Here is a 15,477-nt window from a genome sequence, read left to right on the forward strand (position 1 = left end):
GGTTTGATGTTACCCTCGGTTAACATAACATAACAAATTATGTTTTCTACAACATCTTTATATGTCTTTACTTTAGCTTCAATCAAGTCTGTTTAGTCCTCGTTGAATGGTGATTATCGTTGAAAACAGGACAGTTGACAGTTGAGTCAAAAGCCTGAGCAGTTAATTTACATTTTACATTTACATTTAATGTATTGGCCAAATTCTGTTCTATACACTAATGATTACAATCACCCAAACATTTATTATTAAAAAACATTGCTAATATACAAACTGCTGAGGCAGAGCTTTTAGGCCAGATGTATAATTTGAAAAATGAAAGGCATTCATCAATTTAATGCTTGATAAACTGCATGAATATAGGATCATCTAAATCCGTCTGCCCACCTTTCTGATGCAACATACGGCATTTTCGTGGATTCCCCAGGACCAAAAACCATTCGTAGATTAATTTGCACTTCACGGGCTGCTGCTGGCAAGGTAAAACAAAGACAATGTGTTTTAACAGGTTTTTCTTTCTCTGTAGTAAAGAGCCTAAGGGCCAGAGGCTAGCTAGATGGGAGACAGAGAAATCAAGTGCAAACGAGAAGGAGGGGTAAGACCAAGAAGGAGAGCGAGAGCAATGGAGAGAAAGCTGGAGGGAGGGATAGGGAAGGAGAAGGGGAAAGCAAGAGCGAGAGGGAAAGAGAGGTAGTTAGGGAGAGAGAGGTGGGGGAAGAAATAAAGAGGGAGAGTGGGAGAGAGAGTAAGAGGTTGAGAGAGAGAGAGAGAGATAGGGGAAGGTGGGGGAGAAAAAAAGAGTGCACGAGAAACAGGAGCTTTTTCCTCGTCTTCCTTGGACATCCTTAGAGAGGCCCATTCCAGATGGTCATGGCCTTTAGATCTCACTCCCCACCCAGTAATGGAGCGAGTTAGCCCGTACTCCCCCAGCACTCTGTTCTGGGCTCATTCCAGCCCGCCTGCGTTAATGAGCTTCGGACTTTCCTTCTCTCTCTCGTCCAGTCTCTCCCTCTCTCTTGCCTCTCTCTTTCTCTCTCTCTCTCTCTCAAGTGGCTCTCCTGGCTGTCTCTCGCGCGCGCACGCTCTCGCAGGGATTGCAGTCTGTGTGTGTGTGTGTGTGTGTGTGTGTGTGTGAGTCACCTCTCTTAGTTCATCAGCCAGTGTTTAAGGAGAAGTGGAAGAAAAAAGAAAAGTTAAGTGGAAAGTGTCCCCTACTGTCCTGCAGATGCAAGGTTTGGAAACGGTGACCCACATAACTTCAGACAAAAACACGAAGAAGGTCTGCTTTTGGGGACTAACGGATCTAACTGATTTGCAAATTATGGTACAACTCATCCCCATGGAAAAGCTGAGAGACAATCATTGGGATCTGTTCTATTCTATTTTGGGAGTTGGCAGCAGAGCAGGACTACACATATGTGCACGCATGTATAACGGACTGGAAAGTGAAAAACAGATGTGAAATTAAGTTGGGTCACACCTGGGCCCCTCCACTATAAATTGGGAAGGATCCGCAATCGTATCTCTATCTTATCTCTCATCTTTGTCCTTCCTGCAACCTTCATTAATAGGTTGGAACACGTTGCCTTGGAAATAGCCTTTTTGTCAACAGTTTTCAGGAAGAGAGATTTATATCCCTCTCAGTCAAAGACTATTATCAGTCGGACTTCCCATTAATAATACTATTTAGTAATTTATGAGCTGGCTATCTAAAGGGATTCAGATTACATCAGATTGCAGATACGATCTACACCCTAAGTACCGGTGGGGTGGTGGTGGGGGGGGTTAGGGCCTCTTGCTCAAGGATGCCTACAGGTTGACTTCCGACATTGGGCATCGAACCGAGTAACCCTGCCTTTCGACCGGGAGTCAAACACCCGAGCCACTGCTGTGCACATTATTTAGCGTTCACTAAACAACCCAATGCAGGTGTTACCATGTTTCCTCGAGCCAGTTTCAATGCAGCTTGTTTAAGGACTCGGTTGCGCGGGAGCTGAAGCGTGCTGTATCCAGGACAGGGAGGTTTACTGGGATCGCACTGCGGGCTGTTGATCTGAGAGAGCGCTTCAGAGGGCGCACTAACAGACAAAGAAAAAACAATCCCCGGCGACTTCACTGCTTTATTTTCCCCTTCTTCGTCTTCGGCTTCTCTTAGCCAGAGACTCCTCGTGGATGCTCAGGGGGAAGTAGCCAGTGTGCGCAGCATAGTCAACCACTGACAAGAGGATGCTGGAAAAGTGATGCATTACCTCTGAGTGTAATAGGGGGAAGTTTGGGGGGGGGGGGGGGGGGGGGACGTAAAGCGCGCCATACAGCAACACATTCCATCACGCGGGGGGGTTTGCTTGGTTGCTTTCTGGATAAGGCAGGGGGTACGTCTTTACAAAATGCGTCCCGCTTGATGCATCCCGTAACGTTTGGATAGACGTTAAAACAGGACACGGGGAACTGAAGTGGGACCCAAAGATGGGAGTAACAGAAGATACCTTCTACTTTTTATGAACATGAAATAGCCTGGCCGCGCTCTGTTGAGTTTTAAGAAATTGCCTTTTTATGGTGCATCCATACACATTCGGAGCAAAGAGGGGTATGTGTGTGTGTTTTCTGTCAATGAATCTTCCTTCCTGATTACTCTGGTCAAACAGGAGTTTGAGTTGCATCATTGGCTAACTTAAAGTTGTTGTCCCCCACTGCATCAATCAGCATTGATCTATACAGTATGATGTCTATGTCGATTGATGGAGCTAATGAAAATAAAGATGTTTTGTGTTTGTTAATTTCCTGCATTTAATGGAGCTGGAAATATGTATTCAAACCCGATGAAGGATTCCATACATACTGTAGGCTGAGCCCTTTTGTCGTGGGGGTTTTCTTGATTTTCTTTTGGGAGGGACTTGCATTTTGCAGCTATATAAAGATTATTCAGATCCCTCTCTGTCTGTCTGACTCCTGCTACTTGTGTGAAGTGGAGTAAGACTTGTTACTGCTCTGGTGCATAGGAGAATAGAGGAGAAGATGGTCTCCCTCTCTATGGGCTTCATCTGCCAGGAAAAGGTTCTTCCTGCGGTCCCCAGTGAACCAATTTGTCGAGGCGGCTCATAAATTACACAGCCGGCTTCGGATGTCACTTATTACAGACAGGTCAGATTCCAACTGGAAGGTCTCGGATATAAAAAGCCTCTCTGATTGGTGTCTCTTTTCTCCTGCACACTGTGTGTGGGCGGGAAGAGGAATCAGGGCTGGCCGATAACGGCTTTACATCATGAGATGAGCATCTGTGAGACACAACAAAACAAAGGTTGGACATAGCAGCATACTAAAACCTCGCTTGGAGTGTGAATTGGACATTGTTTTAATCAATGTTTCCGGTGTTCAAACTTCCATTTTTTTTCAAAACCATTAAATAGAATTGAACGTATATCACTCTCATTCCGTCCGCCAGGGGTCCCTCAATCGAGACGATAACAAACGTCCTACTTTGATGACATTGTGAAGTAGCATGAGAACGTGGGATTTGTTGTCTTCACCACCATTGCCGGTGAAGATCTATCTGACGTGGCAGAGGCAAAAAAGAAAACGCTATGATAATGTTGACCATGGTTGCAACTTCATTACGCTACTTTACACATTACGATGTTTCCCAGACAAATACTCTAGCTGTGGTGCAAGATGTGGGGGGGGGGGGTTCTTCTTACTTGGTTATTTTTTAAGTCAGAAGGATATTGGATATTAACAGATATTCACTCTCTGAATAACAGTGATGTGAAGCGAGGAACTTAAGACTTGATCACCGGCGTGAGTCCTGTGTGTCTAGCGGTGAGTGCCTGCCCAGGAGACGTTCAGGCAGCAGCACTCCTCTCTCTAGAACCATTGTTTGCTCGATATTGCTACATAATGGGAAAAAACAATCGGGATATAATAAAAATAAGACAATTTCCATGTTAGTAAAGAATATATTTTTCCAAGCATACAGGCAAAATGAAGCAACCTCTCCACCATTTCCCGACACTTCAAGTTTGAAGTGGGAAGTATTGTCATGTTCCTTCATGTGAGAGATTTCAACTTCTCTGTAAGTTCAAATTTGATTCATTTTTCCCCAGTTGTGGGAAGTCCTCAGAGTCTGCACCCATGATAAAACTGTAGAAATCCACTTGGTTATGGTAATACGCATCCCGGTGTCAATAAGCTACGAGAAGATTCTAGAAACACAAGCCAAGACCTTTGAAGCTCTGCCAAAGGTTATTTCCCTTCAAGCCTTATTTGCTGATCAAAAAGAGCAGCAATGCCATGGTTCTAAAACACCTCGCCAGGAAATGCCCTTTGAGTTTCCTAAAAAAAGAAGTGGGTGCCTTGTCTTTTTTGATACAGCTCATTAGGTCTCTCTTTCAAAAGAGATTTTGATGTCAATAAGACCTCCCGATACAATAAAGGTTAAATAAAGTTGTGATTATAAAGTATTGCCATCTATAAAAATATCTCTGGACTTTTAATGGAAATAAGCATATTGCTGATAACAGTTTTCTTTATTATAATCAAACACATATGTTTATGAATTGATTGCATACTTTTTTTCCTTGTACTTTTTTTGAAATGCATTTTTACTTATTGGAATGTATTGGAATGTTTCAATGAACTGTAGTGAGAGAATTGTATTGCAATTGGAATACATAATGGAACAAAAGTCATCTTTAATCCAGCAGTCCTACTATGTTAGAGCAGCCCTTCTGGGGGAGACACTCAGAGCCTGAGCTGGAGACCAAGAACTAAAAGGGGCAGAGTTACAATTTGTTTCCTGTTTTATCATGGAGATATTCTACCAAAGAAACTCTTTGTGCAATGGATGAAGCGTTCAAAAGGGGGTTCAAAACCCCCTTTTGATGTTGATTTGAAACCTTTTCAGACACTTCTTTTTACAGATTTAGTGCTGGCCGAGTCTGTGTTCACTGTTGTTAATAGTCAATTACATGCTCACTGATCCCCACTACCAGCAAGATGAAAAATCAAAACAAAATGGAACGAAAAAAGTCTCACCAAGATTAGAGCATGTGTGCCATCATACTTGTTCTGATTTGATTTGAGTTTGTGTTCCTATGAGGACGTTGACCGGGTGGATGGGTGGAAAAAACATGTACGATTTGCATCAGTTTGTTTAGGATATACAGGTGGCATTGCTATATATTGCATTACGTGGATTTAAAATGTCTGACTGGCAAACACGACCAGAGTGCTTTACATCAGCGGGTAAACACATATTACATTTTTAAGACATTCAAGACATAACATTGTATTTTATAAAAAAAAAAATACAATGATTTTCATGAGAGAATTTAAAATGGTGTATGCTGTTGAGGCAGACCTCAGATGTTCTATAAATTAGTTGCAGATATGTGGTAAGCCTAATTAAACGCAGCTTGAACCCCGGGAACAGTAACTCAGACGGCCAATGTACATCCTCTTTTGAGGATGCATCGTCACACATTGTTCACTGGATTTTAACAAGAAGAAAAAACATAAACTCTTCTGGTTTCGGTTCTGATCTACTTTTGGGGTCACGGTCTGCATGGTCGATGTTCTCCAACAGAGACACAGAAAACAGACTGCATAGGCCTGTTAGGATTGTTGCTTGGTAGAAACACTATGTAAGCCGATTGACAGGACAAAGACAATGACATCCAGTTTCTCAACTCCCCTCTCCCTCCAACAAGATTGAGAGGCGTCTTATGTTACGTTCCTATGCAGCACTCATGCACAGGTTGTTCAATATCAGGAAGTTCCTAATGTAACACTTGGGTTGTGTCCCCTCGGATTATGCAGTAATTACATGAAATGAATACTGTAATTACAGAGACGCCTCTGATAACTGCGTCTTTGCCCTTGCTCTAGCTTGTATTCCTGGATCCCGAGAACCTTCTCCACAGATCATGAAACAGAAGATCTGCCCCGGCTATTTTAAACACGCGGTGGGAATACACATGAGGGGTGAGAGACGGCGGTATTGATAAAGATGTGAAAAAGGCAGGCCGAGGACGCTCAATCCGTCCTCTGGGATTGGTCTTCACATAGAAAAGGGCCAATGGAATTATTATCTACGATGACTTCTGTCTCACTCTCTCAGGGCCCCGGTGTCCCCACATGAGACCAGCGCCAGTAAGAGTGAGTGTCCTACTTTTAAGGGGAGTTTGAATGGACTACTTTGGCAATATCAGATAATGTCATCTGAATGTAATTTTAAATTACCCTTGTGTTTAATGGAGAAATACACATAATGGAAATATACACATGATGGAAAAGTGGAAAGAAGTTACACACAGCTATTGGCCAGCTTACAATTGCAGCTAACAAGTGCAGCTAACAGTTGAGAAATCGCACAACACACCACACACACATCGTCAACAACAAAATACAGCAATAGATATAAGGGGGGGGGGGGGGGGGGGTAATGGTGGTGGTGGTGGTGGTGGTGGAGGGTAGTGTCGTGCGTAATACAATGTAGGTACTGTAAAGAAGAATGAAGTGGAAATAATTAGAGCCGTAGCGGGGGAGTGGTCTGTGCCACGCTTTCCTTGACTCACGTGTAAAGAGAAACACACGGTTCTCATCTCAGTGTCCACTTGGGACGACTCTTCTCCCCTCATCAAACGCTGCGTCTGGAGCGTGCGAGCTGAACCGCTGCTGTTGGTGTCGTGCTGCCGGAGATCTATTCGCCTCCGCCTCTCGTCGCCTTCCATTCGCCTGAAGAGGTAAGAACAAGAGGTATTGTGCACGAAATACGGAATGTCGACTGGAACTCGGTCCGTGCGTTTCAGTAGGAATGTTTTTTTTTTCCTGCATCTCAAAGGTCGTATAACTAATGGCGAGGCGGTGACAGAGGCAAAGCACTGGTGGGGATGCAATACCCGTTTAAATTGACACGACGTGCTTTAAAGCCATGTTGGGAAAAAAAAAGTTTACGATCACCGGCACCGTTAGAACTGTGTGGACGACCCTCGTTTGACGCATTTAACAATTTCGGACTGTAAAGAAGTAGACAACAGTTGAGTGAAGTGTGCATTATGCATACAATTACAATGCACGGGTACCACGGATACATATTCACCCAATTATTAATTGATGCATGCATTCTCCATATTTCCATATCCGAAACTACTTGGGTACTGTGATGCTATCTATAACTTATGATCGAAAGGTTAAACGAACCTCCCTTTGACATGGGGACTTGTTTCTAGTTCTGCAAAGGGTGAGAAACCCTTTGGATCGGAGCTGGAGGAGGTCCTTCAACGTAACTCACTTTTCAGTTGTTGAGTATGCTTTAAGATGGAATTAATTGCCTTAAATGCCGACATTCTAACGCGTGTCATTTTGCGTGCGTGTTCACGCGTTTTGACACGCATGAGCGCACACTTGGTCCGCACATTTCTTGTGTTTTTGTTTGTCTTTGCTCATGACGAAAGCCATGGGATTCTGCTTGGATTTACCCTGCAATGATTCCTGCTCTATTTTTCATTTAAATATAGTTCGATAGATTTAAAATGAAAACCTTCCCCGGAATGTAAATCGGGCGTCCATCTAGCCACCCTCTACATTGTTACCAGCCGTCTTCCTTTTGCGGTTCCCGTTCGTGAAATCATGATTAGTACGGTACTTTGGGGTCTTAGTTTCTAATCACTGATCTAATAAACCTGTCGCGTCCTTACTGACCCTTTGATTAGTTTGATCACAGCCTCCGGGTTCTCACGAACCACATAATGACGCGGGCAGGCTCGGGCCACCAGTGGCCCTTGATTTACTGAAGTGAACTTGAAATCCCAAACGGTTCTGTTTCCCCCGAATCTGTTTGACTTATACTTTATGAAACAAATATGGAGGCTTATCTCATTATATACACACCTATCTGTACTGTTACTAGAAACATTTTGGATATTAAAGGCATGATAATAAATTTGTGCTAATTCATATCTGTGTCTCTGTAAATATTTCATTTAAAAATGTTTCTCCAGAATTTCTTTGTAGCCTACCTTAGATCATGATTTCACATTAAGGTAAGCCTATTATTGCACCACCCACGCCCTATTAGTCCTACAGGAACACATGCAACAGCTGACGATTAATCCTATCAATGTGGAAAGAGAAAACCTTTCAGAGGTAACTGCAATCTTTTTGTCCCCCTTAGTATCACTAGACCCTGGGCCAAGCTAGCTACACGCTAGGCACATCTTCACAAGGGGAAGAAGGAGACAACAGGGATGTATGAATCAGACCAAGGGGGAGGAGGTGAGGTGTGTGTGTGTGTGTGTGGGGGGGGGTGAGACCAACTACTGGAGGTCCGTTGACAAGGCGGGTTCCGTCGGGCTCTATAATGCCCAGGTGTTACTTCATCCAGATCTCTTTTCTCAGTCTTAAACACCAGGCAGTCTTAAACACCACAGCTGTGTGCATACGCAGAGGCTTTTGTATTCATAGTCGCAGATGCCTTGATGAATGCTGTTTCGCTGCTCAGGCATCTGTCAGTTGCTCTCACTCCTCAAGTGAAATGCTTCCCTTCCTCTGGCAGCCCGCCAGCCGGCTAGGGTAGGCTAGGTGGCAGGTATCTGGACAACACTGAGAGGAGCTTTACTGCTGAATTGATGCCTCCTACAGTAGTTTATTTTTATTTTTTCAGGCTTGGGAATTATGTGGCAATTAAAATGGTTTAGACAGTTTTGATAGCTGTATGGCAATGTGGCGTCCCTTGGCTGGTGACCGAAAAGGTTTTTCACAGTGTAGAGCTTTGAGTTAATAAAGTACGTTTTTTCTTTGTTTCTTTATTTCAATTCAGAGGGAGAATTTGACCAAATAAAATAGCTACCATCAGCCCCCTTCCCTGTCGAGGTATTGTTGACCCAAAGCACTTTAGGATTTTTTTTTTCCGATGTTATTTCTGGTCTGCAGCAGAAATCTCTTCAAAGTAAGTTTGTGTATGGATAAGCGGTCTGCTTGTCCCTGGTCCACCACTGTGTTTGCTGGTGGGTTGCAGAGGACAAGTGAAGGTGCAGTAGGAAGGAGACAGGGAGGTTGTGTGTGTGTGTGTGTGTGTGTGTGTGTGTGTGTGTGTGTGTGTGTGTGTGTGTGTGTGTGTGTGTGTGTGTGTGTGTGTGTGTGTGTGTGTGTGTGTGTGTGGGGGTGTGGGGGTGTGTGTGTGTGTGTATGTGTGTGGGCTATATAGCAGGAGACTAGGGGAGCAGATCTTGTGACCTTCACCCACTGATAGGAACAAGATAGGAAGCGCTGATGGAGCCTAGAATTATGGTGAATTATTTCCCCGACACCACCCTGCTGCGACTATCGCTCAACCTAACTACACCAAAGCTTAGCAGCGGCCCTCTAAACGACCTAACAGGGCTGACGATGGCCATGTGATAATAGGGCAACTCTTTAGAGGAACACCTATCCACACACACACACACACACACACACACACACACACACACACAGACACACACACACACACACACACACACACACACACACACACACACACACACACACACACACACACACACACACACACACACACACACACACACACACACACACGAGAACAGAAAGGACTTGTTTACGGAATACTGTTTGTTCTAACTTTGGTGGGTACAACTATAGTGTTAAGCATAGGTAAATATGGCCTACCTTTAGTGGAGAGTGGCTTCAATTGAAAACTTTATGAGTGCATCAAGTCTGTTTATGTGACCTGTATTTTATAAATGTCAGCAGCCCCCCCCCCCCTGCTTAAACTCTCAAACATCAAAAAGTGTGTCTAGTGCTGCTGTTGTATTGCTTCTGATTTGTAATTGGCTTTTGTTAACAGAATGGTTACTTTCTAGTGATCCGCCTTTGTTTAATGCGCTCTGGCACAAGACGCGTGACTCATGAATAAATTAAAGACCTCACTGTCAGTGGTGTGAGGGATAGGAAATGGAATCACGGTTCAGGAACTGGAAGTACCTCCAGCCTGGCTCTCCGTCCCCTCCTCCCAGCCCTCTGTGTTAAAAATAAAACTGACCCCTCGGCACCCCTATCGGGCTGTCGATACAGTGGTACAATCGTATGCACACCTCATGAATCATTTTTGTTTCATGTTGTTGTTTTCCACAATCACATATTTTACAATCAATTATTCATTGGAACCTGGATCTGAACCCATAGGCTCCTATGAAAAGATGAAGAACAAATAGGCTCTAATATTATTAATTGTATTGTAAGAAATATGCTACATCTCTTCCCCTATGGTCACCTGGATACAGGCCTTATATCTTATATATTGAACAGATTTGTCTTATAATAAATGACCGATTTTATATCAGATATTTCCAAAGAGCCACATTGTCCTCCATGAGATTGATTTTTTATGAATGTTTTATGGGAAGCAGATTTATTTACCAGTGCCATTAGCCAAGGTTTAGGAACCCACGGTAATTTCCCCGTTTATCGTCCCAGCCTTGAACGCTGTCTGTGCCAAAGGAAAGTAATATTCAAGGCAACCAACCACAAGCAAAGCTGAAATAATAAACTGTGTATATCTTGATAAAATAATAGTCACATTTTCTCCTCTGCTCAAATGTGCAAACGTAAACTTGGACCATCGTCTGCTCAATATGCCCCGGAGGAATCATTTACAGGCTGGTTGAAAGAGGCAGTGCAAAACGCAACATGTGTTATTTTCAGGGCACTTTACAGGCTGGTTTTCAGAATGGTTTACCTACATGCTACTTTATAGTTAACAGGTTGGTATAAAGGCTGGTTTATTGGATATTTTGTTGGAGGGTTTACAGGAAAGTTACAAGTTGTTTTCCTCAGGGGGATTTACAGTCAAGCAGGTTTACAGGCTGGTTTCAGACTAGTGATCTGTTTACAAGTTGGTTTACAGTCTGATATATAAGATGGTTTGCTGGTTGGTCTACAAGCAAGCTGGTTTACAGGCTGGTTCACGGTTTAAAAGTTGGGTTACAAGCTGATATGCAGACTGGTTTACAGGACGTTTCAACGCTGGTTAACAGGCTGGATACCAAGATGCTTTGCATGCTGTTTTACCGGCTTGTTTCCAGGTTGGTTTAATATATTGCTTTACAGGTTTTTTGACTGGGAAAGGAAAGCTGTATGTCTATACTCTCCAGGACATGAATGTTTGCTCCAAGAAACTGTCTAAGGCTCACTGGCTCAGGCATCACTAATACATTAGCAGAGAAGATGAGGTGCACACATATAAATAGCACTCATAAAGAAATACCTGCAAAATATGCTGGTCACACATACAGACTTTTTAAAATTGAAGACTTTCCCCAAAGGTATGGCATAAGAATTGGGGGTAATCACAGCTTTAGTCCCAAAATAGAAGAGGGTCGTTTATGTGAAACATCTTTAACGTATCTTACTTTTCAAAATGTTAAAGGATTTTTATATATATATATATACAGTCAATTGCCTACTTAGGCAATATCAATTATTCTGTGCTTTTCTGCTAATCTGCCAGCTCAACTGTGAAAATCACTGCTTCTCATTGGCTTGTGTGTTTTCTTTGTCTGCAGCCACTCACACCCTCAACCCCAGCGTAGGCAGGCTCTCTCTCTCATCTTATGTTCCTAGCAGGGGATTTCTTTTGAACATTGCCTCGGCTTGCATGTGCGGCGCTCCCATCCACTCTTCCATATTCTTTCCAGGAAATGGAAAAGAGACGTAGCCATGGTTCTTTTGTACACGTTTTCTGCTGTTATGTTTCTGGGATTGGACTGCAATGATTAACTCTGGGGTGAAAGAGTGTAAAACCCTTTGACATAAATATGTGTTCATTTTAGCTATGCTTTTCGCTGTAAGGATTTAAAGATGAGATCAAGATTTTTAAAGGTGTTTCATGTTTATTACATTATCAAATCTAAGGGACATCATATTTAGGAAAAATACAAAGTTGTTAATTTCCCCCAATAAATATACTATGAAAATAAGATGGTCTGAAAAGTTTCAAAGTAAATAGTATATTACTACTAGACAAAGTATGCCTTCAGATTCAAAAAAATTGTTGATTCTGCTCCACGTGCTATGCCACGCAATTTACACTGTCAATTAGCGTACATTTTCTCATTGTAGTGGTGTGTAGCTTATGAAAGACTAGACACAGCATTAATCCGCCCAATGCAGTCGACATTTGGGACAGAGGTGCAAGCCAAGTGTGTCGTGGTAATTATGTTGTGCATTAAAGGGAACGCCAACGTGAAGGGAAATCTAGGCAGAAGCAGAAACACATCCTTTGGTTGATTTGCAGCCTTAACTCATCAACCTTGTTTTTACCCTCCTATAGATGAGCTTCAATGTGTCAGCTGTCCTTTCATGAGAGCGCTCCAGCACATCCAGTATTGTGTGAATGCCACTCCGAACAATCATTAATGTTGCACAACTCTGCCTGCGGCGGCTACACAGATCTGTAGCTCGGCATGCCATTCACCATCTCGATCAGAGTGATGATGAGCTTCGATGTGTGTATTATTAACCTCAACCTTTTGCCCCGCTGTAGCTCCCCTCTTGTAAAAATCCCGAACACAAGGCGCTCTTTTGGTAATGGGCATTGATTTTGCACATCCATGCCATCAATCATGTACTGGAAAATAAATAAAGAAACAACATCAAAATCATTCAATGAGTCCAGTATAATACTTAACATTCTCATAAAGCATAACCATTACAACGGATATCTTGCATATCTGTTTGGATAATTCAAGAACCTTGAAGGCTTTTTGATGTTATATGGTATTGATAAACATTCAGTGAAACGTAGGGAGGCCATCACATAGCTGTCATTTGAACTCTATTAGCATATAAGTGGCCCACTATGAAGTGAGCTATAAGCATAATGTAGAAACATACATTTAACCTTGAAAACATCATTGGCCGTGTTTAAGGAAAATTCTGGGTTATTTCAAACAATTTTTTTATAATTTTGGGTCTTGAGCAAGAAAATGGCCGCTGCAGATTTCTCCAAATATCGATTTCTGTTCCCATTCCCACATGAACACAGACAGGAAATCTTCTGGAACTTACAGGTCCCAAACAAAATCAGCACACACATACACAGTCTCAACCTTGAATTTTAGGTTACTGTCCATTTGTATTCAGTACGAATGTAGTAGCAGTGGGTTTAATATTATTTCGCCTCTGGCACTGTCATCAATTATATGCGTTCTTACTCTTTAGTCATGTCTTATGTTTATACACATTGTGGGCTTAGTGCTTAGTACAATGCATTTATTTCAGATACGACACATAAGCAGGCAAATTTCATACATTAGGTTTGTATTTAATATGGTATGATCTGTTGTTTAGACAACTGTTTAACACCAACCATGCCTTAATGAGGGTCATTATATCTCTTGGACAGTGTTTGAGTTGCGCGAAAAACCAGTGAATTTAGTAATTAAGTTGATGCGTCACCAATGTTTCCCCTACATGAATCCATCAACGTTGTTGGATTACTAGAGCCATTGCAATCAGACAATCATACAAATGATATATATATTACTTTTCTTTCCCTCATCAACCCAAAATTGTGACATTGTCATTATTGTCTTTGGAGAAATACATCAGTAGCTAATGAATGGCTTTAAACTAAATTTAGTAAGCATAAAGGGAAAAAGTTACACAACAAGTGAAAGCAGTAGAAAAGCAATATAATAGAATGCAGAACACGAATATAAAACCCAAACATTTGGGTTTTCTACAAATAGAAATGAAGGCCTGAACAAGGTTGATTGCGCACATTAGTGAGCAAGCATGCTATCCCTTGTTATCTTATATTGTTATAATGGACCAGAGCCCTGCTGGAATCACTGATCACATTTAAATATCTCTGTGCCCGAGCACATCAGCATTGTGCACATGCACCTCAGCATTGTGCAACATCAACATCGTGCCCCTCATACACATAAGCACCTCTGCTGGAAAAAGATCACTGAATAGGGGAAACACTGAATAACCATATACTGCAGGTCAAGTGATACTTTAGATGCAAGCATGTCTATCTGCATATACTTACAACAGGGTTAATTTACCGGGTCTTTGGTGAAGAGGTCGTATCCTGTGATTATCGTAAAATCACTATAGCATGGCACGTAATGTCCCTCTGTGTGTCTATCTACTGACAGAGCGCCTGGTTGAGCCTGGTTGAATCTGATGGGGAGAACGCAAACGCCAAGATGGCTGCACAGTATTGAGATCAAATCCGCTCTGTCGATGCCTTCATCTGGAGTTCGTCAGTGAGGCCACATCTAGAACACCTTGGAGAGTATTTCATCCGGTGACCTCTGCAACCCATACTATTGGAAAAATTATACACTCTATGAAGCATTTCAACACTTTGTTTTTGTTGTAGATATGTATTTGAATCCACAGTCCGCTGGGGTCTTTGAACTAGTATGTGCAATAAAGAATTAAAAATAAAATCAAGAAAATTGAAAGTATGAATAATGGAGTGGACATAACACATTTCCTTTGCTATTGAGGCAGAATATTCCAACGCGCTCCCCAGAAAACTACAGGCCAGCATAAACAGCGAGCGCCTTCCTCCGCAGAATGATTAATGCATCGCCCGCAAAATGGATTTGCAACGAACCAATCGTCTGATGAGCTGCTTACACTTGCAATAAATGCACCCCACAGGGAAGCTCCTCCCCTCCAGTCTTTTATCTTAACTTTTGCAAATCAAACAGCTTGCCCCCTTCTCGTGACTGCAGATTGAATGATGTGCCAATGCTTATTTATCCAGCGGATACCATAACTGGTATCTGTCTACCCGTGGTATCAAGACCAGGGTTGTGTCTATCAGGGGGACATGGGGTGGCACATGCCCCCCCCCCCCCCCCCCCCCCCAACTAAGGACGGCAGTTGATAGGATTCTAACAAGTCCTTCAAATGTAGATGGGAGATTGGCAGTATCTTGGAAAACAAACACTACGGCAAATAACCATGGCCTAAAAAAAAAAGCGTTGTGGGATGTAAAACATTCTCCGCTGCACCACAACCTGCAAAAGCTGGCTGTCACGGTCTGGTGCCTCCCCCTTGCGTTACTCTGTGCCACTCTCTGGGGAACGTTGCCCAAAGAACAACACATTAGTCTTGCTGCTGTGTCTCTGTTTGTCCCCGTTGCTCCACTCAGGAGGCTTGGATCCCAGCGCTGTTGTCTTGTCGTCATGTTGACCTGTGATCCGCGCCCTCCCCCCCCTCGCCTCTTTGTTGGTACGTTGGGGTTTGGTGCATCTGTCAGCCGACTTCCGTCCGCGAAGGATCATCTTTCCAGGATGATCGACAATGCATGATCGCTTAAAAAAACACAGTGACTGACATCTCGGATGAACCCGGGCCATTAAAAGGTTCGATTAAACTCGTTTTGATGGATTTAAGTGTCATCCACAGACACTTATTGTACCTATTTATCACCCTTGCTCTCTATCGTTTGTATTC

General features: G+C 42.8%; 1 protein-coding gene across 1 annotated transcript in view; it reads left to right on the forward strand.

Moving 5' to 3' along the window:
- Positions 1 to 6,616: 6,616 nt before the first annotated feature.
- LOC130402445 (contactin-4) overlaps positions 6,617 to 15,477 on the forward strand; it is a 70,226-nt gene continuing 61,365 nt past the window's right edge. The window contains exon 1 of the mRNA XM_056606605.1: positions 6,617 to 6,740. The gene's annotated coding sequence lies outside the window, so the exon portion shown is untranslated. The remainder of the gene's footprint in view (positions 6,741 to 15,477) is intronic.

Source organism: Gadus chalcogrammus, chromosome 13, assembly GCF_026213295.1.
Source record: "Gadus chalcogrammus isolate NIFS_2021 chromosome 13, NIFS_Gcha_1.0, whole genome shotgun sequence".
NCBI lineage: Eukaryota > Metazoa > Chordata > Actinopteri > Gadiformes > Gadidae > Gadus > Gadus chalcogrammus.